Source organism: Equus przewalskii, chromosome 10, assembly GCF_037783145.1.
Source record: "Equus przewalskii isolate Varuska chromosome 10, EquPr2, whole genome shotgun sequence".
Classification (NCBI taxonomy): domain Eukaryota; kingdom Metazoa; phylum Chordata; class Mammalia; order Perissodactyla; family Equidae; genus Equus; species Equus przewalskii.
In genome coordinates, this window is record NC_091840.1 from 7841949 (window position 1) to 7865481 (window position 23533).

The window sequence follows — 23533 nt, forward strand, 5'->3', positions numbered from 1 at the left end:
CCAGGGCGATGCCTTCGCTCCCGCTCAGTGAGTCCGGTAGGCTGCAGGCTCCAGGGGACTGGCTGACGGCTTGGACTCTCCTCAGTCCCGTATGGACCTCGGGCACAGTGGGCTCCACCGAGTCCCTCGAGACTTGGAGTCCTGCAGCCCTCCTCCCGCAGGTTCAAAAGGAAGGACGGAGACGGAGGTGTGGCCTCTGCAGCCTGCAGACTATTCAGGAAGGGAGTTCTATGACCTCACCCCGACCCCTGCCCCGTCACACACACGCACACACACACACACCCCTCTCTTCTGGCAGCCTGGTGATGAAATCCTGCTATTGCAATTCTGTCAAAGGGCCAGTTACCCGAGTCCTTCCACCCTTCTCCTTGGCCTTGGGAGTGTGCAGTCCAATCTGATTTTTGCCAAATGCCACATCCAAAAATGGGAAATAGACCAGAGGAGCATATGGCTTGCTGTCTCTTTTCCAGCCTTTTTCAAGTTTGCATCTTCTTATTTTCGGAAGGTTTTCCCACCTCCTGAAATGCTTCCTTCTCCTCCACCCACTTCCTTTGGTCCAGGCCCTCCTGGAGCTGAAGTGTACCGTGAAGATTGGAGCAGGATGGGGAGGAGACAGAGAGGAGACTGGAGTCCTTGGAGGTCTGCCGGAGCCACCAGCACCTCCCACCCCCGCCTCCCCCAGGCCACAACAGCAAGCGGGACCCTGGAGCGGGGAGAATCAGCCCCAGGAAGCACCTTGCGGGAAGAAAGGAGTTAACATCTATGCGGCCTCTGGTGGGCCCTCCGGGCTTGTTGTGGAGGGGCTGGTTCCTCTGAGCTGGCTGGTGTCTCAGAAACCATCTGAAGACTCAGGCAGCCCCAGGCTGTCAGCTTCCCAGCTGATGAGAAGCTCCATGGTGCTGAGTCAGGACTGAGTCCTGCTGGGGCCGAGGGCAGCTCCAGCCCCAGGGACGGCTGGATGTGCTCCCGTGGACTCAGGAGCACTTCTGGAGTCTAGCTCTCCTTCTGCCCTCTACCTCCAGGAGGTCTCTCTCCCCTGGGAGGGGCTTGCCTGGGGCAAATCGGCTCCTGGCCTGTGCCCCACGTGGTTGGGAAGGTCACCTGAGCAGCCTGGCCTGATTCTGAACCTGAAGTAACCTAACGCCTTGGGGCCCTCCTCCCGCCTGGGGACAGCGTCCCTCGAGCCACGAGCCACAGTGGGCCAGGCTGGAGTGAGGCGCATAGAGCACGGGTGAGCTGGAGCTTTGTCCTCGGGTCCTTCTTGGGATGCACGGTGGACGCTCGCATTTCGAAGCTGCAGTTGGAACAGGGTCACTTTCACACGGTGACCTCAGCCTCGGTGGAGGCGGGGAAGGTCCCACCCAAGTCCCCAGCAAGCTCCTGAGGGTGGAGCAGCTGTCAACAGCCAGCCCCTCACTCTTTCTGGGGCCGTGAGACCTCCTGCTTCTCCAACGGGCCCACAGCAGGCACCGCCTCTTCTCAAGTGCTTCTTGCAATCCACTGCCCCTGCCCGGGAAGGGGCCAAAAGGGCTGGGGGGTGGGGGGCAGGTGGTCCACCCTCGTCCTTGACCAAGGTCAGGGGAGGCAGTTCTGGCCTGGGCATCAGTCTGTCTTCCTTTGGTTTGGAGCCAAAAGCAGAACAAATGTAAAGTGTACGTGGGGTGCAGGTGTCCTCATGGCCAAGAGCAATTTAAAAATGAAAGACCAATTTTCTCACATTGATCAGATATACCAAAGGCATGTTTTTAGGCCCCCTCCACACCCTGTCCTCCCCACCCCCGCCCTTAGACACAAGGAAAAGGAAGCTCTTTCCAGTCCCCTGCACTCTGGCTTCAAGGCTGCGCCTGAGATGCCCTTGGTCTCTGTGCCCTTGGTCTCCGCAGAAATCTGGCCTCCGTTGCAGGAGGACGGGAGAGGAGGAGGGGGAGACAGGGAACACTCATTCCTGGAAATCCACTGGATGGGTTTTGTTGGCTGAATCAGCAGCCTCCAGGCTGGGTGCACCCACCTCCTCTGCAGGACCTCTATTGGGCTTTGAGGAGTGACGGCCAGTCACAGCAGTGGTCCCATCTCTGAGTTTGGAACCAGTTGAGAGACGACCCAGGCATCAGAGAAGATGGAGTTCAAATTCTCAGCTTTATTCCCATAAAAGCTGGATTGGCATGGGTGTGGGGCCACAGTGGGCTTCCACATGATTCTGGCTGAATTGAAAATATCCCCAAAACGGCAGCCATCACCAGCTCAGAGTGGAAAATCCTGCCCCAGAGGCTTTCTACAGGGATGGACAGATTGGATGGTAACTTTCCCGCAGATCAGAAAGAAAGACTGAGGCCAGCAGGGGCTGAGCCGGGCATGTGTGGTTGGGTCAACCTCCGCAATAGCCTGACAGACCTTGAGAAGGAGTGGGTGAGGGTGGGCGAGGAGCAGAGGGCTCCCCTTCAATATTCTCAGCAGGCACATAGGTGATGGGGGGAGAGCATGTGGTTCTTCACCTTGAGGGTCTGTTCACCATGTTGGGCATTCCATGCTCTAAATGCCAGTAGCACCCCAGGGTCGTTGTGATAACCACCCTTGCCCCAATTCCAAATGCCCCCTAGACAAGCAGTGTCACCCCAGTTGAGAGCCACTGAGTCATAGAGCTACGACCAAGGGGAACGGTGATGACTCACCCCATCCCATCAGTTTTAGGTGAGACACAGGTTGGGAAGCCCCCATCCCCACCCACCTAGGGCAACTTCCTTGAATGGATACAGGGAAACAGAGGGTGGGGGGGGAGAGGGTGGGTCCGGAGAGGCTCAGATAACCGAGGGAGGGAGAAGACTACTGAGGTGACCATCACATGGAGGGCAAGATGCCCTGAAGACTTTGAAACCCAGAGCGAGGTGTCTGCACAGGACGCAGAAGGCATGAGAGTGCCGCGGGGAGTTCAAGGAAGGGTCTGGCTTGTTTAAGGGGCAGGTGAGACTATGCAGGAGCCACCCTTCCTCCTTGGCTCCCAGACACCCCAAAATGAGCTCCTCCCTCGGCGGCATTCTCGGGCTCCCTTACTGCTTATTCCACTCTGTTGGGAATGACTTTTGGCTGTTGTCAATTCCTCAGTCCACCCCGGAGGCAGGGCTGTGGTCCAGTTCCTCTCTGGATGAATTCAATGCTCTGCACACGGTAGAAACCCGGTGAGTGATTGTTGAATAAATGAATGAATGAGTGAATGAAAGTTACAGCTTCTGTTACCACATGACCATGACTCCCTACTCTCCAGTCCACTTCTGCATTCGATCCACTTACACCTAAGGTTTCTGGAGAAGCGGGTCCTTTTCGCCCTTGACCCCAGGTTTCTCCAGTTTGGCTTCTCCTGGAATCAGCTGCCCTGGTGGCCATCCTCCCCGTTAACCACCCTGGAGCCCTCCCGGCCTCTGTCCACCCCTAGGAATGCTGATGGCTTCTTATTTATTTTCTCTTGCCCTTCCTCCTAGCCTTTCCCCTCATCAAATCTGTTCTGGAACAAATTATCCAGCTTCCCCATGACCTCCTTTTCCTGTCTTTCCACCAGCTCCTAAACAGCTCCTCCTGGGTGTGATACCCTCCCTTCCCGCTCCTGCCCATCCACCAGCCAGACTGGCTCTCTTGCTGCATGGCCGCATCCCCTGCAGGCGTTCGCAGCCCACATTTGTTTCATTAAAACCATCCCCACCTCTCTCTGCGAAGTCCCCACCACCACAATTAACTTTTTAAAAAGCTCCCTCTTTATACATAATCATGAATGCCAGCCCTGCCCGGGGAGATCCCTTTACCCACACCGATTTCGGTGGGACGAGGGAGGCACTTTGGTAACAGTGGGATCTAGAGATGAGTTTAGTGTTGTTTAGAATGAGATCGCAGAACTTCCTAAGGGGAGCAGCTGTCTGCAAACAATGTGGCTGGGAGTGAGCTGCCCATGGCTGGCTGTATTCAAGTATCAGGTGGCCTTTGAGAGGCCTTTGAGAGTTAACGGGAGGTGCATCGACAATGAAGATGCCAATTTCAGATCCAAGCTCTCTGGGTAGGAGGGGAGAAGGAAGTCCAGATGCCCCTATGAGGCTTCGGTCCCTGCAGGAGGGGTTGGGGCTGGGAAGAGCCTTGGTACAGCCTATGTGCGGGGAGAGCAGCGCGGCAGGGATCCCTGGCTCTGTCGGGCTGGGGAAGGGATGAGTTGCCATGTTTGGTTGTGCTCAGCAGACAGGGCATGTGGAAAGCCTGTGACCCAGCTCCTGCTCCGTGGGAGGCTGCAGACACAGAATTTCTCTTCCTCCCATGGACTCGGGGGCTGCAGGGGCCACGTGGCAGGAGCACAGGCTCAGCCAGACCCTCGGTTGTCATGACAGTGTCACGTACCCTTCACTGTGCCCTTGCCGGGGGCGAGGGTGAAGATGGACGGACACGTCTGCACAGAGAGGCCACTGCCTCTGAGGGGAGAGCCCCGCGGCCAGGGACTCCCCCCAGCTTCACTGTCTGCTCTTGCTGTGCCGCCTCTGCAGCTGCTGTGAGCTTTTCTTCAGGTTCCTCAAAAGAGGACACAGGAGGGCCCCTGCGCAGTGCAAGGCACACAACAGGCTAAGGAAATATGGCTTTCAATGAATGAATTTGACTAGATTGCCTAGGCACAGTTGAGGCACAGACTGCATTTTGCAAAGATGGCCCCAATGATAGCTCCCATTCCACGGATCTCCTTATAATCCGACTTTGACACTCCCCCTTGAACCTGGGAGGACCTCTATGGCTACCTTGACAGGTAGAATTTGTGGAAGTGACACCCAGAGACTTCCAAGACTAGACTACAAAAACGCCATGCCCCTCCCCCTTGCCCTCCTGCACACATTCGCTCTTGGAACAGCTGCCGTGCTGTTCGGAAGCCCCAATTAGCCCACGCAGAGAGACCCCGTAGGTGTGCTGGCTGACGGCCCAGGTGAGGTCCCGGCTGACGGCCAGCACCAACCACCAGACTTGTGAGCGAGGACGCCTCTAGATGATTCCAGCCTCAAACTGTTGAGTTACCCCTCCACCACCCCAACAGCTTCCAGTCTTTCCAGCCGAGGCCCCAGACATCAGAGAACAGAGACAAGTTCCCATTGCGGTCTGTCCGAATTCCTGACCCACAGAAACCGTGAGAGATAGTAAAGCGACTACTGTTTAAGCCAGTGAGTTTTGAGGTGACGTGTTACCCAGTAATACATCGCAGATACAGTGAGCACCCTTGCTGGCCTCCCTTCTGTCTGGCTTACCTGTAACCATAACTGCCTTTGGCGAGAGAGCCAGCTCCCTGCCAGTCAGCGGTTGCCAGGGTAACTGGGTCCCCTGCACAAGGTGTGGGAGTGGATTCTTCAAGGAAGCGCCTGAACTGCTTTTCTCAGATGAGAACATTTGAGTTTTCACGGCTTGACCTGTGCAAAAGAATCTGAAGTTCTTCCTTCCAGGCCTTATTCCAGCACCTGTTCTTATGATATGAGATGCATCTGCTGTAGACTCTTTGTGTCTCCCCTAAAATTCATATGGAATTAGGGGAACCCTAATCCCTAAGGTGATGGCATTAGTAGGTGGGGCCTTTGGGAGGTGATTAGGTCCCGAGGGTGGAGACCTCATGAATGGGATTAGTGCCCGGATAAAAGGGACCCCCTAGAGCCCCCTGGCCCCTTCTGCCGCTCAAGGACACAGTGAGAGGATGCCGTCTATGAACCAGGAAGCGGCCCTCGCCACACACCGAGTCTGCTGGTGTCTGGATCTCGGACTTCCCGCCTCCAGAACCATGAGAAATAAATGTCTGTTTCTTCAGCTCCCAAGTCTGTGATACTTTGTTGGAGCAGCCGGGACGGGCGAAGACGCCCTCCTCGCTGCCCCCAGGTCCCCGCCGCGTGAGGAGCAGGCTACGCAAGGTGAGCCCGTCAGTCCCTCTCGGCTCCAGGCTTCTGGGAGTCAATTTGTTGACCCTACTTTGCTTTGCACAGACTCTGAATGTGACCGTGAGGGTTCCAGGACTTGGAGTGAGGAAATGGGAAGGGAGGGAGTCTCCTCCTTCAGCCGTTTGTTGAACACGCGTGTGCTGGGTCCTGGATCGGATAATTAAGGATACTCTGAGCACCCTGGCTTTCTTTATTATTTCCTTGTCTCTGCTGAGGGCCATCCGCAGAAGATTCATCGAAATCAGTATTTAGATTCTGTCTAATCGTGGATTCAGACCGGCATGGACAACCACGGCTGTCTGCCCAGTCTGAGAGGCAAGCAGTCTCTGTGGAAGGGCTGGCTCGATGATGCCCACCCGACTAAGAGGGAAGGGGGACCCCAGAGTCAGGAGACTTGGTTGCCCGTGGCTTCAGTTTCCCCATCTGTAAAATTTCCCACCATGGGACCCCAAAGGCAGTTTGGTTAAAGAAACTGGTCTTACACTCGCTTCTAGTTATGTGGGATAAGCCTTGCTCTCTCTGAACTTTAGTTTCTGGGAAAACACTCCGCCAGAAAACGTTCTGCCTTCGTACCTCGCCCTTCCTTCCTCAGTCTCAGCCTGCCAGTTCCTATTGCTCCCTCAGGCACTTCCTCCAAGAAGCCTGCCCTGAATCCCTCCCCACCTGCTCCTGCCAAGGCCGGTAAAGCAGCCGCAGGCTCGTGTGCGACAGGGAGCAGGCCTGTCAGAGTTGCAGCTTACGGTCTCCACCCCCAGCGGAAAACAGAGCCCTCGAGAGCAGAGACCAAGTCTGTTGTGTTTCTCGGTCTGTTCCCAGCCCCCAGCACGGCCCCTGGCTCATACGGAGTAGGTGCTCAATAAATATTTGTTGACCAGATGAATAGAGATGATGCCAACACCTCCAGTCTGCTTCTCGTAATCCTGCAGCAGGACGCACGGGCAAGCCCTCCTGAGAACCAGACACTAGGTGAAGAGCATTATCACCATTAATGATGATAAGCAGCCAGATGCTTCCAACTCCTTGGTTGAAGGAGGAGCCAGGATCTGAAAGCAACTCGGATCTCACCCAGATCTGCAAACTCTGAACAGCGTGGATGGCAATGAGGCCCACCCCCACCAGGGGCGGCCAGGATTCTCGAGATGGAAAGGGTGATATCAAGGCTCCTAAATGCTGTGGAAAATCTTCCCCGGGAAGATAGGAGGGAGAATCAAAGCAAGCTATTCTGTCTAGCCCTGGCAGCTCCTCCTCCCCTGGCTCTACCTTTCCACTTCCTCCAGGAGAGGGATGCAAAACCCGGCAGGGACACAGGGCATGGGGCCTGGGGACAGGCAAGGAGTCGTGTTGCCCAATCTGGGGCTGCCAACCAAAGGATGGTTGCACGTAACTTTTTAGGAGATAAGGGAGGAAGAAGCAGCCACATTGTGGGACGGGAGAAAGAGATGCATTTCCTAAGCAATGTCCACTGCGAGCTGGCTTCCCGTGGCTTCTAGGACACTGAGGAGGCTGGGCAGAGCCCTTGGTCTCATCTCGAGGAGACCTCGGGCATTTTCTGCAAGAGGCAAGCTGCCCCTCCCCCACCCCATACTAGGCTCCAACTCTGCGACTGTCCCAGTAAAACCCCAGGGTATAATTGCGTGTGCGAGGGAGAATGAGGTGTGGGTATTACACCGCGAAAACCCCTAACTGCCTGGCCTGGCAAATGAATTAACTTGTTAAACAAAATGCATACATCTGCATACATTTGAATACATGAAGATCAGCTCAGACCCTGCCCGGGTCCCACTTGCCCAGAGGGAGGTGGGGGAAAGAGGCGGATCCCAGAAAAAGAGGCTTGGAGGCCTCTGAGGCTGGACCTTAAAGAGCCCTTGCCTTTGCGTGCTATATTATAGATTAAACACAAAAAGCGTCGCCCGGCTGCATTAAAAACTACCCATCAAGGCTGAGGACTCGAAGGAGCAGTAAAATCAATCTCATTGCATAAAGACAACAGCAAGCAATTGGCATGACATTTTAAGTAAATGCTACAGCCATTTGTAAATGTTCATTTTCTGGGAGACCCCATCTATTATATGACAGCTATTTTCTTAGCATCCCAGTGTGAATTCAGTCGGTTTACAGATAAGCCCGTTGAGGAGAATGGATATCAAGATGTAAAGTGCTATAATACGGACAATTTGTTACCGCTACACCAAGTCGCTCTGTCATTGTGTATCTGCCTCGTGCAGGGGATGGGCCACCTGGCTATTTTTGCAGGTTGGTGTTAATAAGCAAGAGGGTCTGAAGAGTGTGGAGAAGAAGGAGGTGCGGACGAGGACCGTGGCCTTGAGGTGGAGCACAGGCTGCAAACTCAGAGGCAAACAGGAGACTTGATATAGTCCTTGGGGTACAGACTTGCTCTTTCTAGATGCTGCTTCTCCACAGTGCCCAGGTGGGAGAGAGTTTCTGCCCCGAGCCTGGTTATCAGCGAGGCCCCAGCTCCCAGAGAGGGTCTGTCAAAGGCCAGAAACATTAATTATGAGGCTGACAGCCCTGCTGCGCGGATGCCCGCGCTTCCCAGGCACTTAGCAAAGACTGGCTGCTTGGGCTGGACGTGGGAGAGGGCCCCTTCCTGGGGTTTCACCCCCCAGCTGCCCGTACCTCCTGGCAGAGGTGGCCAGTTGGGGCTGGGGAATATTCTAGCAGCTGCATGGCAACCTGCTCCAGAACTGCCCAGGTTGAAATACGGCCTGAGAGAAACTGAGGGTCTCCCAGCCTCATAACTCACCGCTAACTCCAACAACCCAGACGTTTCCAGGGAGGAAATAAATGACCCCCTCAGTGAACCTGGAGTGGCCATGAAGAGGTGCGGAGAGGGGCAGATGACGGATCGCACTGGGCTCCCCAGTGGGGTGGCTGACGGGAAGGGACTCGGCCCCCAGGTGGTGAGAAAACCAAATACCTGGAAATTAAAGTCCAGTTTCAGAAAATGGTGAGAGTGCAAAGAGATGGACTGCAGAGCTGGGTATTCAGGGTACAGACCTCAGGGTACCTAGTTACCAGGCAGGACCCCCACCCAAGACTTGATTGGCCCTTGTACTGCTTCCAGCTGCTTCTCTTTTGCCACTCATTTATTCATTCAACAAACACTCGGGGGCCTATCAGGTCTTTTCCCAGGCAATCTTGACCCTCCCAGGGCTTCCCTTTCACACAGGGTGGGTCATCCAATCTGTTAACCCTCCTAGAGCACCAACTGCACACCCCATGACCAGCAGTGTGTGGCATGCAATAGGATACAGAGAGTTGTTGAACAAAGGAATGAACCAATAAGCAGACGAATGGAGGAATGAATGCATGAATGCACGCACACATCTGTCGTTCAGGGGCTGGTTCCCAGGTGGTCAGAGCCTCAGCAGGGCCTCCCCCCAGGGCGGGAGGACCCTGCCTCTCACTGCGGTTGGTCTGGACACAATTCCTCAATAGACACGTCCCAGGGCCTGAGTTTTAACCTGGGTCTTGCAGGAGCCAGCTGTCAGTGTTAGCCAGCCACTTCCTCGTTTTGGAAATAACGCCACACGGTCTGTAAGAGCCCTTCCAGAAATTAGATCCCGTGGCTCCAACGCAGGTGAGGAGAGGCCAGCAGACACGGGAGGGGAGTTGGCACCTTCAGGTCAGGTGGGGCTGCACCTGGAGGGCACTGCAGGGTCTGGCCAAGGCTCGTCCTCAGGGATGACAGCTGCTGTTTCTATCACTCGGGATCCAGGCGAGGAAATGGCTGCCACTGACAGGGGAGTTGTAAGCCCCTCCAGAAATGCCCATTTGGACTCTGGTCAAGTTTCTGGACGCAGTTGGCAGTGAGGGTCCCACTGGGCCGTGTCCCAGGAGACTCCTTGAGGGGCCCAAGGTCCCGACGGTGGGGGAGCCCAGTCCCCTGAGTTACCTTGACAAGGACTTCCCTGAACCCAGCCTAGTGGCTTCTGGTCACTCACACTGTGAGGATGCCGTGTTCTGTGGGAGCAGGAGGGTAACCACGTCACAGAGGGTGACAGGGACGCACCTCTGGTCGCCGGTGGAGGGGAGTGAGGCGGTCTGTCTGAGGCAGTGACAGGTGCGTCCCTCCGCAGCCGTGTCCAGGCCGGTCTGAGCTGGGAAGCATTTGGACTTTATGAAGAAGTGTCTGGTGCACAAACCAGTTCTTCTCCTACGGCAGACAAATACATGAGCGATTGCCAGCTGAGGTGCCACTGAGAGTACTTAGCTCAATCAAGCAGTGTCCTCCTGAGGTAATTTAGAGGCCTCATTCATCACCGCTCTTTCGTCCTCTCTGTGTCACTGCTGCTAACAGTCCCCACACTAAAGGAGAAAGCGTCCAAGCAAACTTTGAGTCACGTCCTCCCGTCCGCCCAACCAGCTCTTGCTTCTGTGGGTAGAGACAGGGGTGATACTGCAAGGGGTTGACAGCCGGGGAGGCACGGGGACGGACCAGCCAGAAAGGCCACCGGCCACTGCTGTACCAGTTAGCCTCGGCCAGACGCCAGACCGGGCAGAGGGGAGGCTGGGGGGGCCCTTTCTTCCCGGTGCCTGGAAGCCCTTAAAACCTATGAATTCTCGTTCTTACAACAAACCTAGGAAGGAGAACTAACACGACTGCATTTCTCCCCTGGGCAAAGTGAGGCAGGCGAGAATAACGGTCATCCGATCTATTGTTATGGAGGACAGTGGGTTTTGAAAACTATCAGTCTGGATTCGAACCCTGGCTCAGTCACTTAGGAGCTGTGTGGCCTTCTGCTAATTTCCCAATCTCTCTGTTCCTCTCTTTTCTCTTCTATAAAATGAAGCTGATGATGCCTACCTCACTAGGCATGAGAAGATCAAATGAGAATCCCTGTGGCTGTAAGAGAACAGACATTTAAAAAGTGGGAGCCGAGTGGTGTCTACAAGATGGCGGAACAGAAGCCCTGGACCCTCCACCCCCTACAAACTCACTGATTCGACCACAATTCACAGACACACTCCCGTTGTAAGGAGTGGGAGTCACTACAGAAAAGTGGGGTGACTTGCCTCAAGTCACGCGGTAGGTCAGAGTGGGGGATGAGGTCCGACATCCCAGTCTCAACTCATTCCAGTGGTTTCCATAGCAACAGATCCCAACCTGGTGACGAGAGCACTTGATTTTGTGACATCCAGAGTATATAAAATTATCTGAAGGCCATCAGAAAATAATCAAATCGTAGGCTCCACTGTGCTTTCTCTCGGTGGGGATGTCACAAAGATTTGACAATGATGACAGGATGTCAGTTTGGTTCCTCAGGAGTCAGACATCCCAGGTTCAGCCCGTTGAGATGATTTTTGCCTTTAAGTCTGACACGGGAAAAGTTGGAGTTAGATTCAAGTGTTTGTGCCTTTCGAATTAACCTCCAGATGCCCACCCCAACTGCCAGATCCTTTATCCCTACATGTGCCACTTGTTTCTCCATCACTCCACGGCTCCAGTCCGTCACCTCCACCCTCAGGGGCTCTCTCCTGCCCCCTGTCCACCAGACCTGAGCGGAGTGGCAGAATAGGAAGCAGTCCTTCTCACACTTTAATGGGCGAAAGATCGCCTGGGGAGCCTGGGGAAATGCTGACTGTGATTCAGTAGGTCTCTCGGGAAGCTTACGATGCTGCATTTCTCACGAGCTCCCGGATGCTGTGCACGTCGAGTCCCATATACTTAGCAGTGATGGTCCTGCTCCGCGGTGCATTGGGCTCACCCGAAGGACTTGTTTAGACAGATCCCTGGACCCCGCGCCCAGAGTTTCTGATTCAGGAGGTTTGGGGTGGGGCCTGAGAATGTGCATTTCCAACAAGTTCCCGGGTGATGCAGATGCTGCCGGTCTAGGGTCCACACTTGGAGAATTCTCGCACTAAAGGAGGGATGTGGCCAGGTGATGCAGAGGCCTCCCCATCCCAGCTGCCTAACTCGCTGCGCTAACTGGGTGTCTCTCCACTGGGCCTCCTGCTCCTTTCCCACATCTCTGCCTGGCTGAGGCTTCCTCTGTGAGACAGACCACCTCCTGCAGGGCAGAACCATCCCTCCGTCCCCCATCGAGAGCACATACAGAGAGTTAGAAGGAGAGACACTAATTTTGCAAAATCTGCACAAAAATCGGCCGAATTTATGTTTCCCCTGCAAGAGAAATGCTGCCGAGTGGAAATAAAATGCAGGATTCCCAGGCACTTCTATTACCTCTTCATGTCACTGGCAGTGACTGATGGTGAAAAGTAAGATTGCAAACGGAATCGCTTTCGCTTTGCCCAGAACAAACTCCGCCCGGCGCCGGAGCCTCCCGCAAATCTGTGTTTCTCCTGAGCATCCCCGACAGCCGCTTGCCGCAGAAGGAGCGGGAGAGCAGCCAACGTGAAGGAGAACCTTCGCCCAGCCCGGCCCAGGGGGCCCGTCCTTCACCCGAAGCAGGGGCCCTGCAGGGGAAAAGGAATCCGGCTGGATTTAGTACAGTTCATTTTTCTTCCTTGTTTTAATCACAGAGTAATAATAATAATAAGCTCGCCTTTATATAGTGTCTTTCATTGCCAGTGTATCACCGAACACTTTACAGATTTAATAATAGGGTTTCAGAAATAAATAATGGGGAATAATAATAGGAAAGATAAATAACATATTTATGGAATTGTATTGTGGTTTATGGTGGTAAACAATTCCTCAGACAGCCAGCAGCAGGAAATGAAGAGGTTTGAAAAGGAGAAGGGGAAAGAAAAGAGAGATGCCTTCAGGTAGGGTGTGAGCTGAGCTGGGGGTTGGGGGGCAGAGAGAAGGAAGGGGAGCAGGCTGCCGAGGGGGCTCCTGGAGGGGGCTTTCCCTCCTTGGGTGGGGCTGGGAGGGCAGCGCCATGAGGTGCATGTGCATGGAGGAGGCTGGCTGACGTGTACTGGATCCTCCAGAAATAAGCACTGAGGGGTGAGGTGCACGATGTTTATTAGGGATCAACCCCATGTAGGGAGGGGCTGGAAAGAGGATTGCACAGAGATAGAAGCTGGGCCAAAATGGCCAGGCCTGCAGCCCCCACCTGGTTCCATCTCTTAGTGCAGGAGTGGCCTGAAGGCTGCCACCTCAGGCTAGGCAGCTCTCTGCAGCCGAGGCCCCTGCTGCCCGCACTTCGTGCTCCGAGCCTTCCGAGGGGGCCGTGGGTGGTGCATCTTCACGTCCACTGCAGCCACGGCCAAGGGGCTGGTCCTGAAATCTGGCCTGGATGGAGGCCCTGAAAAGAAGGGAATGTTGGTGGGAATTTCTCTGAACAGATTGACTGGCCCTCCTGAGCCTCTGGCTGGTGGAGGGATCAGTGAGGTCAGAGGTGCAAGGGGAGGAATAGGAAGAAGGGACAGGCACCTGGCCCCTGGCCCTGCTGTGGGTGCAAGAGAAAGGATCAGGACTTCCCTCTTGCTTTGTCCCCCTCGGCCGTGGTATGAGGTTGGAGAGTTAATCCATGATGGTATCAGCAGGCCGAGTTTCTTGCCTGCTAATATTCTAAGGCTTTACACATATTGTCTTTTTTGTGCGTGAGGGAATTGCAACTTAGAGGCTGAATACCTTTCTCAGGGACAGTGGGTGAGGGGCGGCCAAGTCAGGACTTGATCCAGCCCCACCTGAAATCCGTTTCCCTCTGCATGCTAAGGGTTTCAGTGGAAGCCCAAACAAAGTCAAGAGCTCAGGGTTAGTAAGTGTAGCTTTGGCCTCCCTGGACCTCTTTCCAGAGGGTGCAGACCTCTGTGAGATGCCAGTCCCAATCTGTGGATGAAGTGCCTGGTTGAACAGCTGTTGCCACTCATCCCGGGACCTGGAGGAAGAAGCTTTCGGGGGCAGATTGGTTGCTGAGGCCTGGGCCTGCTTTCTGGCTGCCCTGCAGTGCTGTGCTCTGGCCAAATGGCCCCAAGCAGGGAGGCTGGCTCCAGCCCTGTGCCCTAATTTGGCACCACTGCCCAGCAGGTGGCCCCCTTGAGTTGATCTGGACCCTTGGAAGCTACCACTGGGGTGGCTCCTGTTCCCCTCAGAAAATTTTGGACCCACACAGGCGTGTAAACAAGTGGTGCTCACCTTGCTGGCCCCTGACGTGGGCTTTAAGTTTATTAGTCCTTTTTATTGTCCTGTAGGAGGTGGACTGCTAACTCAGAGAGCACACAGCCATCTCCCAGGAGCGGCTCCAGCATCTGGCTGCTGAGCTGATGTAACTCTATACCCGGCTAGTGGGGTGGGAGGGGAGGAGCTGAGTGCTGGGGGTCCCCTCCCAGACCCAGTCACCACCCATGCATTGGATGCATTTCCTGAGCACCTACTGTGCGCCAGACACCGTACAACGCCCCCTGGATATAGCGGCGAGCAAGCTGGACAGAATCCCTGCCCGCTCAAGTCCTTCTAGAAGTAGTTCCATATTTGTAATCAGGCCAACAGGGTCCGGGCTCTGGGCAGACGCCTGCCCTGTTGACAGAGCCTCTGTGTCCACATCTGTAAAATGGATCCCTGGCATCCAGTGGTTCAGGAGCTTGCAGCCCTACCCAGGAAGACAGAGTTGACTGCGCGGCCCAGGTCCCCACTCTCGCCTGCAGACGCTGCACAGCGACTGTCATCGGGGTGGCATTTGTCACCATTTCCTCCCTGTCAGTGCTGGCAGGTTGTGCCAGGATCTCCTGCTGGGCGCGGGCCTTTAATATTGAGTCAGACAACCGATTTGCATGTTATTCTTCTTAAAACAAAAAGCCTCGCTCCCTCCCTCCATCCCCAGGAGGTAGGGGCTGCCTGCCAGGACAGGGCTCTTGAATCGTCCACTCCAGGGTTGGGGAGCTCATATTGGTGGCCCCCGTATTGGCCTTCCCTCGCTGGTCAGCCATACCCTGTTTGGGGCAGGGAATGGGTACAAACCAAGGAGTCCTTCACCTCAAGGCACATAGAATGGAGCTCGGGAGAGAGTGCAAACAGGAGAAGGGGAGCCATGTTTACAGAGCAGCAGACCAGCAAAGAGTGCCTGGCCCCTGCTCCTTATGCAGAGCCTGGTGTCAGAGAGCTCGAGAGAGCCTTCGAAGGAGGCCCAGCCCCGGCAGCTCTCACCTTCATGCTGCCGGAGAGGGGACGCTCCCTGAGCTGCAGCCCCTTCCAGGCTGGACAGGTCTCCATGTTGCATCCACTTCCTCATGAGCCCAAATGACAGCTGTAACATGGGCTCCAGAGCCCATAGATGTGGCTCCAACCCAGATATGACCACCAGTGTGAATTTAGGGGGGGTGCTGAGCCTCAGCCTCCGTTTCCTCTTCTGTGAAATGGGGGTAAGCAGAGCAATGGTGCTTTTGGGAGACTGACAAGGTTAATGAGTAATCCTCAAGATTCCTGCTGAAAATCCTCGATACAAATGGGGATCAGAGGGACTGGTTTATTGACGGAGGCCTGATGACTCCAAAGCAAATGGACAAACTCTGGCCCACAGACGAAATGTAGCCCCCTGCTGCCAGTTTTTGTAAATAAAGTTTTACTGGAACACAGCCGTCCTCGCTCATTCATTTACATATTGTCTGTGGCTGTTTTTCACTACAATGGCACAGGTGAGTCATTGCAACAGGCTGTTTGGGGCACAAAGTCACAAATATTGACCCTCTGGACCTTTAGGGGAAAAGTTTGCAGACCCCAAGCCCAGGGCGCCTAACAAAACTGGACTGGAGAATGCTCCTAGGGCCAAGGTCGGGGCCTCCTACCCAACATCCAGATCTTAGACGCTCCTGGGGGAGACCCTGGCTGGCCAAGCAGGTTGCTGTCTACCTGGCAGACCCCATCGCAGGTGGAATGGAGAGCTGGCACCAGGAGGTGGGGAGGTGGCCTCCAGGCTGGCTGGGGAAGCCAGGCCCTGCCCGGCCCCAGGCGTGTTGACCAGGCTGGGACTGGAGCTAAGCCAGGGCCTGCCCTTGTCACCAGGGTCTCACCAGACCGTGCCAGGGAGGAGAGAGAGCACGTGCCCTGGTTGGGAACATGGCCCAGCTGCTATCAGTTTCCTTCCAATCGGATCCGGCTTCCCCTCCTTTGGGAGGATTGAAGACTTTCCCCAATACACCTCCATCGGGAGGTCCTACAAGGTTCTTATCTCTAGACCAAGGGGAAAACTTTTGCTGGGAGAAAAAGGGCCCGTGTGCCTGGATCCCTGTAAGTGCTCAGGAAGTTAGCTCTTACCATTATTAACTATTATCGTTATAAACCCAAATTTCTCCCTGCTGCTTCCACGTCCTGGTCCTAATACAACGTTCGAACAATTTACAATAAATCTACTCCCTTCTCAATAGGAAAACTTTTAAAAATGTCTGAAAATCTTTGCCTCAAGTCACCAAGAGGTGGAGTGGCGACTTAACCCACCTGAGTTCTAGCAGTTTCCGTCAAATGGAGTCACCACCCTATAAATGATAGGTTTCATTGTCTCAGAGTTGAGCATACTCTGTTGAAATGCATGAATAAGTCCAAAGAATGTGCAGCAATCCTGTGGACTACAGTATTTCATTACAAGAACCGTGTGCGCAGAACTTTCTAGAAACGTTGAAATGTAGGCAGCAGCACAGCATGAGTTGTCAGTTGATTCCTTGCCACACTGGGTGAGGCAGGAAGCAGATCAAAGGGGGCATGAGAGGCTTAATTCGCTCGTCGCCCCTTTCAAGCTGTAATTACACACTTTCTCATGGAACTTAAGGGAGCCACTTGCCTCCGTGCGCCTCAGATGTGAAGTGGAAATAATTCCCCCACCTGCGGGATCACAGGGAAACCCGTGTAAACGCGTCCCGGCCTCCTGACCCCGCGGGAGAGATGCGCCCGGCAGAGGCAGCCGCGTCTGCCTGAGCAGACCTACACCTCTCCGCAGCGCAGTCCGAGTGCCACTTTCTGTGCATCTTTGATAAATGGCTGCACTTTTATATTCTAATTGGTCACAGAAACAACACCTCAGAGGCCCAGAGAAGCCCCAAGGCCCGGCTCAAGCAGGAGATGAAAGGGTTTCCAATGAGAGGGAGAGATGGTTACAGGAAAAAAATGCAGGAGGCAGTTGGAAGAATTCTCAGAAAGTGGGGACCAAGGGAAAGCTTGTTCCTGCTGACGGGGGATTGGCCTTCCCTGGCCTGGAGAGCGGACCAAGCGGCTGCATCCGGGGGGCAGGGGTGGGGTAGGGAGCCAGGGAGTTGGAAGCCGGAGGAAAGCTCAAGTGGGAAGTCAGTATTCTTGATATCTGGAGAGAGAAGCCCAGGACACAGCCACACACAGGTGACGCCCAGCCCAGGAGGTCTGGACAACATCTCCTACACCGGACTAAACTGTCCTGGACATCCTCCGCACCTGCCCAGGGCCCCTGGGCTCCCCAGCATCCCTGACGCATCGTCACCTCCTTCCTCTCCACCCCAGCCCCACCCACCTCCAGGAAAGCAGCACGTGTGCCAGGACGAAGAACAGATGGTGGAGTGTGGCCAGTCACTGTCCTGCAGAATCGTCACTGGAATGCACCCGAGTCCCCTGGTCCTTAACATGAGTGGACTGATTCCGAGTCAGTCCCAGAGGCAGGGCTGGGGCTGCGCCTCCTGAACAAGCTGCTGGGTAACGCGGCGCTGTGGGGGTGAGGGCAGTGGGGAGCTGTCCTACCGGGAGGATGGTCTGTGGAGTCAGCCACGGGTTCGAGTCCTGGCTGTGCTGCTTACTTCCTGGCTCTGTGACCTTGAGCAAGTTACTTAACCTCTCTGAGATGCAGTTTCTTCATTTGTCAATGGGGATAATATAGCATCATAGGGGACTGGCCTTATGGCCGAGTGGTTAAGTTCACGTGCTCCGCTTCGGTGGCCCAGGGTTTCGCTGGTTTGGATCCTGGGCACGGACATGGCACCACTCATCAGGCCACGCTGAGGTGGCATCCCACATAGAAGAACCAGAAGGACCTACAACTAGAATATACAACTATGCACTAGGGGGCTTTGGGGAGAAGAAGAAAAAAGAAGATTGGCAACAGATGTTAGCTCAGGTGTCAATCTTCACCAAAAAAAAAAAAATATATATATATATATATATAGCATCATAGGATGGCCGAGAAGTTTCAGTGACATAAGTTAAGCATGTTGAGCTCAGCATGTGGGATATACTAAACACTCAATAAATAACATAGTTTGAGTCATTACTAATAGCACATTAGATTGATATCAAAGCCTTATTAGGAAGATCCGGGCAAGAGGGGAGAAGCATGGTCTGGAGGCTGCTGCCCCAGGAGGTCACCCCAAGCTCTGGGTGGTGACCCCAAAGATGGGAGCCAGCTCTTCCTGTCGCTGTGGTTTGGGGGCAGGGGGTACAGAGCCCAGCAGCAGGCGGGAGGGACACTGCACAGACCAGCCTTTTCCTCTCAGGCCTGCTGGCCGCGGGCCTGTCCCTGAAAGATGTCTGGTCCAGAGCGATGCCAGTGGGCAGCGGGATGGGGGAGGGGAGGATGACCCAGACCCCGCCCCACACCCCTGCTTACAAGGCCAATTTCCTGGACCCAATAAGAAATCAGGTCTGCAAGGAGGAAGGTGAAATTATCTCATGCATTTATTTACTACCTACCTACTGTCTAAATTACACAACTGCTGGTGGACCTCATTGTCACCGTGAGTACCTGAGACGCCCAGAGATAAATATCCTGCCCAAGTCAATCCCGGCTCCATCATGAGCCATTTAATGCCACTTTGGAATGCAGGTGTGCAGATGCACATGCTGTGGGAGGACCCGGATAGTATGAATGTGCTCTCTGAGGACTGAATGTGGGTGGGGAAAGGCCAGATGACTCCACCTAGAGGGGGCTCAGCCTGGTCAGCATCCGGCTGTCTGTGGAGCAGGATTTCTGAAGCCGGCTGGATTGACATTATGGGTGGGATCTCCTGTGTGGCGGGGGCCGTCCTATGCATGCTAGGATGCTTAGCAGCGTCCTTGGCCTCTACCACTAGATGCCAGGAGCAGCCTCCCTGAGTCGTTACAATCAGAAATGTCTCCAGACACTGCCAGATGTCCTCTGGGGGCAGCTGCCCCTGGCTGAGAACCACTGCTGTAGAGTCTGGATACATCCTCTCCTTGGGCCCAGACACCTGTGGAGGAATCAGGGGTGGAAGGCCTGCAAACTCGGCTGCACACAAGGGGTTAAAAGGACAGAGGTGCTCCCTTTCCTCTCCGCAGACTACCAGCAGTCTGCGCTGCTAGCATCTCAGAAGCCTTCTGCTCTGAGTATCTAGTGCCTGGCCTGTCAGCTCTCCGGGTTCCCGACCTTCTCTGGCTCTGGTTGGAGTGGGGGCGCCAGGCTCCCCTGGGAGGAGGCTAAGAAACAGGGGAGCCTTGGGGGGGACTGGCCCAGCAGACAGCAGTGTCCACCCCACTCGCACCTCACGCATCTCCAGGGGCCCTGAGGTTCCTGGGAAAACATCTTTGAAAGGGCAGGGCTGGAGCTGGCGCTGGGAGTTCTTGTTGGAGAAGCCACGGGATGCGGAGGCTGAGTGGGGGAAGAGAATGTTATCACAGAAACCTGATTTTTCTACACACTCTATCAGCTCCCCATCTGTTCCTTGATTAAATGTATTACTGTGCTCCCTCCCCACTTGCCTGCTGCCAGGACGTCTCCAGAGCCCTGATTACATCTGTGGAGAAAGCCTCAAAACTCACAGATGAGCGGGCCCATCGATCAGCTTGGCAGCTGACGTTTGTTCTAAAGTCTGGAGGAGGGCGAGGCTTAGGAGCAGAGCCAGCCGGGCGGGGTCTGCAGGGGGGCCTCTTGCCCCAAAGGGAAGGCCCTCCATCCTCTTCCTCACCTTGCCAAGCCAGGGCCCTTGGGTGGGCATCCAATATTGATTCCTAGCTCTGTGACCTCGGGCGAGCCACCTTCTCAGCCTGTTTCCTTCTCTTTGAAACGGGGATGTTGGAGCAGGTGATTTTAGTGTCATTCTAGAGCCAATAGTCTCTGGCCTCGCAACTCCAAGCCTGGTGCATGGGCCAGCAGCCCGGATGTCCCCTGGGAGCCTGTCAGGAATGCAGGCTCTCAGGCCGGCTGGCCCAGGCCCGCTGCATCAGAATCTGCCTTTTAACAAGACCCGCAGGGGCTTCCTGGGCACATTCAAGTGTGAGAAGCGCACGTGGACAGCTCTTTCGTTTGCGCATGTATAAAATAATCTCTCAGAGGGAATGACTCACCACCTTCTCTGGCCTCAGAAAACTTTTACAGAGATTTTCTTCCTGCACAAGAACCCTGAAAAGGACCCAGCTCTGAAATCCCAGCCACTTCCTGTGGATCGAACCCCGAGATGACAATGTCCATCTGATCAATGATTTAATAAAAGCCTGGGGATAGAAAGACGAGCAGGACCCACTTCCTGCCCTCCTGTGGGAGCAGGTAGACTCCTGCCTCCCTCTAGGATGAACAGATGCCAGAGAGACAGGCTCGTCGGGTGTGAGCGTTATCAAGCATCTTCTCCTCTCATCGTGGGGTCTGACGGAGTTCTCAAGAGCAGCACCCATCTCTACAACTCTGTATTCATTTCCTGGGCTGCCGTAAGAAATTACCAGAAACTTGGTGTCTAAAAACAAAAGAACTGAGTCTCCCACAATTCTGGAGGCCAGAGCCTGAAATCTAGGTGTTAGCAGGCCCTTGCGCCCTTGGGAAGCTCCAGGGAAGAAGCTCTCCTCGCCTCCTCCAGCTGCTGGTGGCTGCTGGTGGTCCTTGGCTTGTCGCTGCATCACTCCAGTCTCTGATCCGTCTTCACGTGGCCTTCTCTTCTCTGCCTATGTCAAAGCTCCTTCTGCCTTTTTCTTCTAAACACAGTTGTGACGGTGTTTAGGGCCCACCGAGATAATCCAGGATAATCCCATCTCAGAATCCTTAACTTAATTACATCTGCAAAGGCTCTTTTTCCAAATAACGTCTCATTCACAGGTCCGAATTTGACATGGCTATCTTTCAGGAGGCTATTTTTCATTCTACCGCACGCTCCCATCAAGATGTGGCCTCATTCTGGGATCCTGGGTGAACTACTCAACATGGCTGAGCCTCGGTTTTTCTCCCCTGTAAATTGGGACAGTAATTCCCCCAGGGGGCCCTGTGCTTGAGCATGTGCTGGCATTCCCTGGAGCACTTGGTAAACACAGCCCCCTGGGCCCACCCCCAGAGTCTTTCATTCAGTGGGTCTGGGGAGAAAGAAACTTAAGAATCTACATTGCTAACAAGTTCCCAGGTGATGCTGAGAACGACTGTGTTAAATAAAGCGATGCATCTAAGATACCTAACAATGTCCCACCCAAAGTAAGTACCGAATAGATCAATGTTGGTGAACAACCAACGAAAGTGACACCACCAGGGCCGATTGGTAAATTAGAAGTGTGGTAGAAGGGTTTGCCTCCCAGCAGAAGGTGAGCCCCTGGGGCAGGGCTGCTTGTGGTTCAGCACTGTACCACCGTCGCTAGCCATGAGCCAGGCCCTGGCAGGGGCTGGGCCTTGCTTCTATCCGCCCTCGCTTCTCCGGGGGCTTACCACGTAGCACTCGCATGTGAGTTAACAGTGACCGAACGTGCATGGACCAAATGTATAGGAAAGCATAGAAATCATACGGAGGAGGGAGCGATGATCCCTCTGAAGGAGGCCCAGGGAGGTGGCAATGCGGCAGGGTTCGGGGAGAGAAAGAAATTTGGCAGCAGCTCTGGAGTGAGTGGGCGTTCCAGGCAGAGGGAACAGCATGTGCGGTCGGATGAAACATCAGTGCAGCTAAATCACCACGTCCAAGAGCTGGAGAGTGCAGGAGATGGGCGGGGGACCTCAACAGTGCCAAGAGGAGAAGCTCCTTTCATGCCCGACTTGGGAACAAGGACCATATCCTGCAGGCAGCGTGGGGACATTGCACGGCTCTCTTTGGGAGGGCGACTTGTTTAGCTTCGTGTTGGGGAAGATTGCCCCGTGGCAGTGTTGGGGGTGGACTGGAGGAGGAAGTGACTGGACACAGGAAGCTCATTTAAGCAGCTGGTAAAACAACTCAGGCGACAGATGAGGAGGGCCGAGGCTGAAGCACACGCTGGGCGCTTGTCTGGCTGATGGATGAAGGCGTGAGCGAGCAAAAGAGCGAATCATCAATTAAGCCAGTTTCACCCCATCTCGGAAGAGGTAGTCTCAGAGGCCAGTGCCAGCGATACCCTAGTGTCCTTGGGCAATTTACATTGGGAACATCAGCTCTGGCTTCTCTGGGGAGTGTGTCCAGACTTCCTCAGCACCTCTGCGTTCCTCCATGCTCCCGGGGAGAAGGTGCACCCTCTGTAATTACATGGCGAGAGTTCGGCTGAGCATCCCCCCAAAATGTTAAACGAGTTAATTTCTGTGGGGATTTTTCTTTAAGCCAGCGTGACACAGGCTTTAAATCAATTTGAAATCCGCTGTCTACAGATCCACAAGGAGAGGGTCTGTGGAGGATGGGCGCCAATTATTCTCATCAGTCAATGGGGACAGGACAGGCTATGATGGGTTTGGGCTGCCATGGGGGGCACTCAGGTTTTCGTCGTGGGGAAGGAGTTAGAGGCCCAATGGTGCAACCTTGGGTGCAGTGGTGAGTGCATGGGGATGCTGCCCAGGCTGCAGGGAAGGGGCCAAAGTGGGCTTGAGTGAGAGATAGAAAGTCATCTAAGAGGGCTGGGCAGGGTCTGGGGATGCTGAGGCCCCCGCCAAGTTCAAGGACTTTGGCCCTGGCTCTCAGGGTCACTTTCCCTAGGATTCCCTCCATTAGATGCATAAAGTCAACAAAGCTTGGAAGAAAGGGGCAGGGTCTGGGAGGTGCAGCCGTGCGGTAGTGGCAGCGGTGGTTGTGGTGGTGGCAGTGGTGGTGGTCATGATGGCGGTGGTGGTGGTGGTGACGGTGGCAGTGGTGGTGGGTAGAGGGAAGGTCAAAGGGACCCATTAGCAGCCATTTGCAGCCTTCTTTGGACCTCAAGACGACAGAGAATATTTAAGAAAAAAATCAATCTTGCCCCCTATACAAGGAGACAAGCCAAAGTCACCGGCTCCCATCTTCCCATCCAAATGGCTCTCTTCTTCAGAATATTGCTCTGTAATAGAGCCCATCCTTGCTGTCCTCCCACCCTAGGGAGGTTTCCCATTTGTCTGCCCTAAAGAGAAGGACTTGGGGAAGTTGATAATATGGTGCTGACTGCCCACCCTCCCCCTCCCCCACCCCACCCCACCAGACCAGCGGGTGACCTGGAGAGGAAGAAAGAGAACAAGCTTCAAAGATGGACAGCAGACTTTGGATATCTTGGGTAGCACCCCGCTGTGGGCAATGTTGCAAGATACAGCTTTATTCCATCTACTCCTCAGCCCAAGGCAGAGACCCTCCTCTCCTTCCCTCTGACAGCCAGGGCCAGTCAGGTGACCTGGCTTGGCCAAACCCCACAGCCAAGGCCCAGTCAGGTGATGTGGCTTAGCCAATCCTGACAGCCAGGCTCCAGTCAGGTAACCCAGCTTGGTCAATCACAACAGTCAAGACCCGATCAGGTGACCCAGCTTGGCCGTTCATACATTCTGGCTTTGACCTTGGAAGGTGCAGTGGAAAGACATAGGGACAGTTAGAATTTGTTT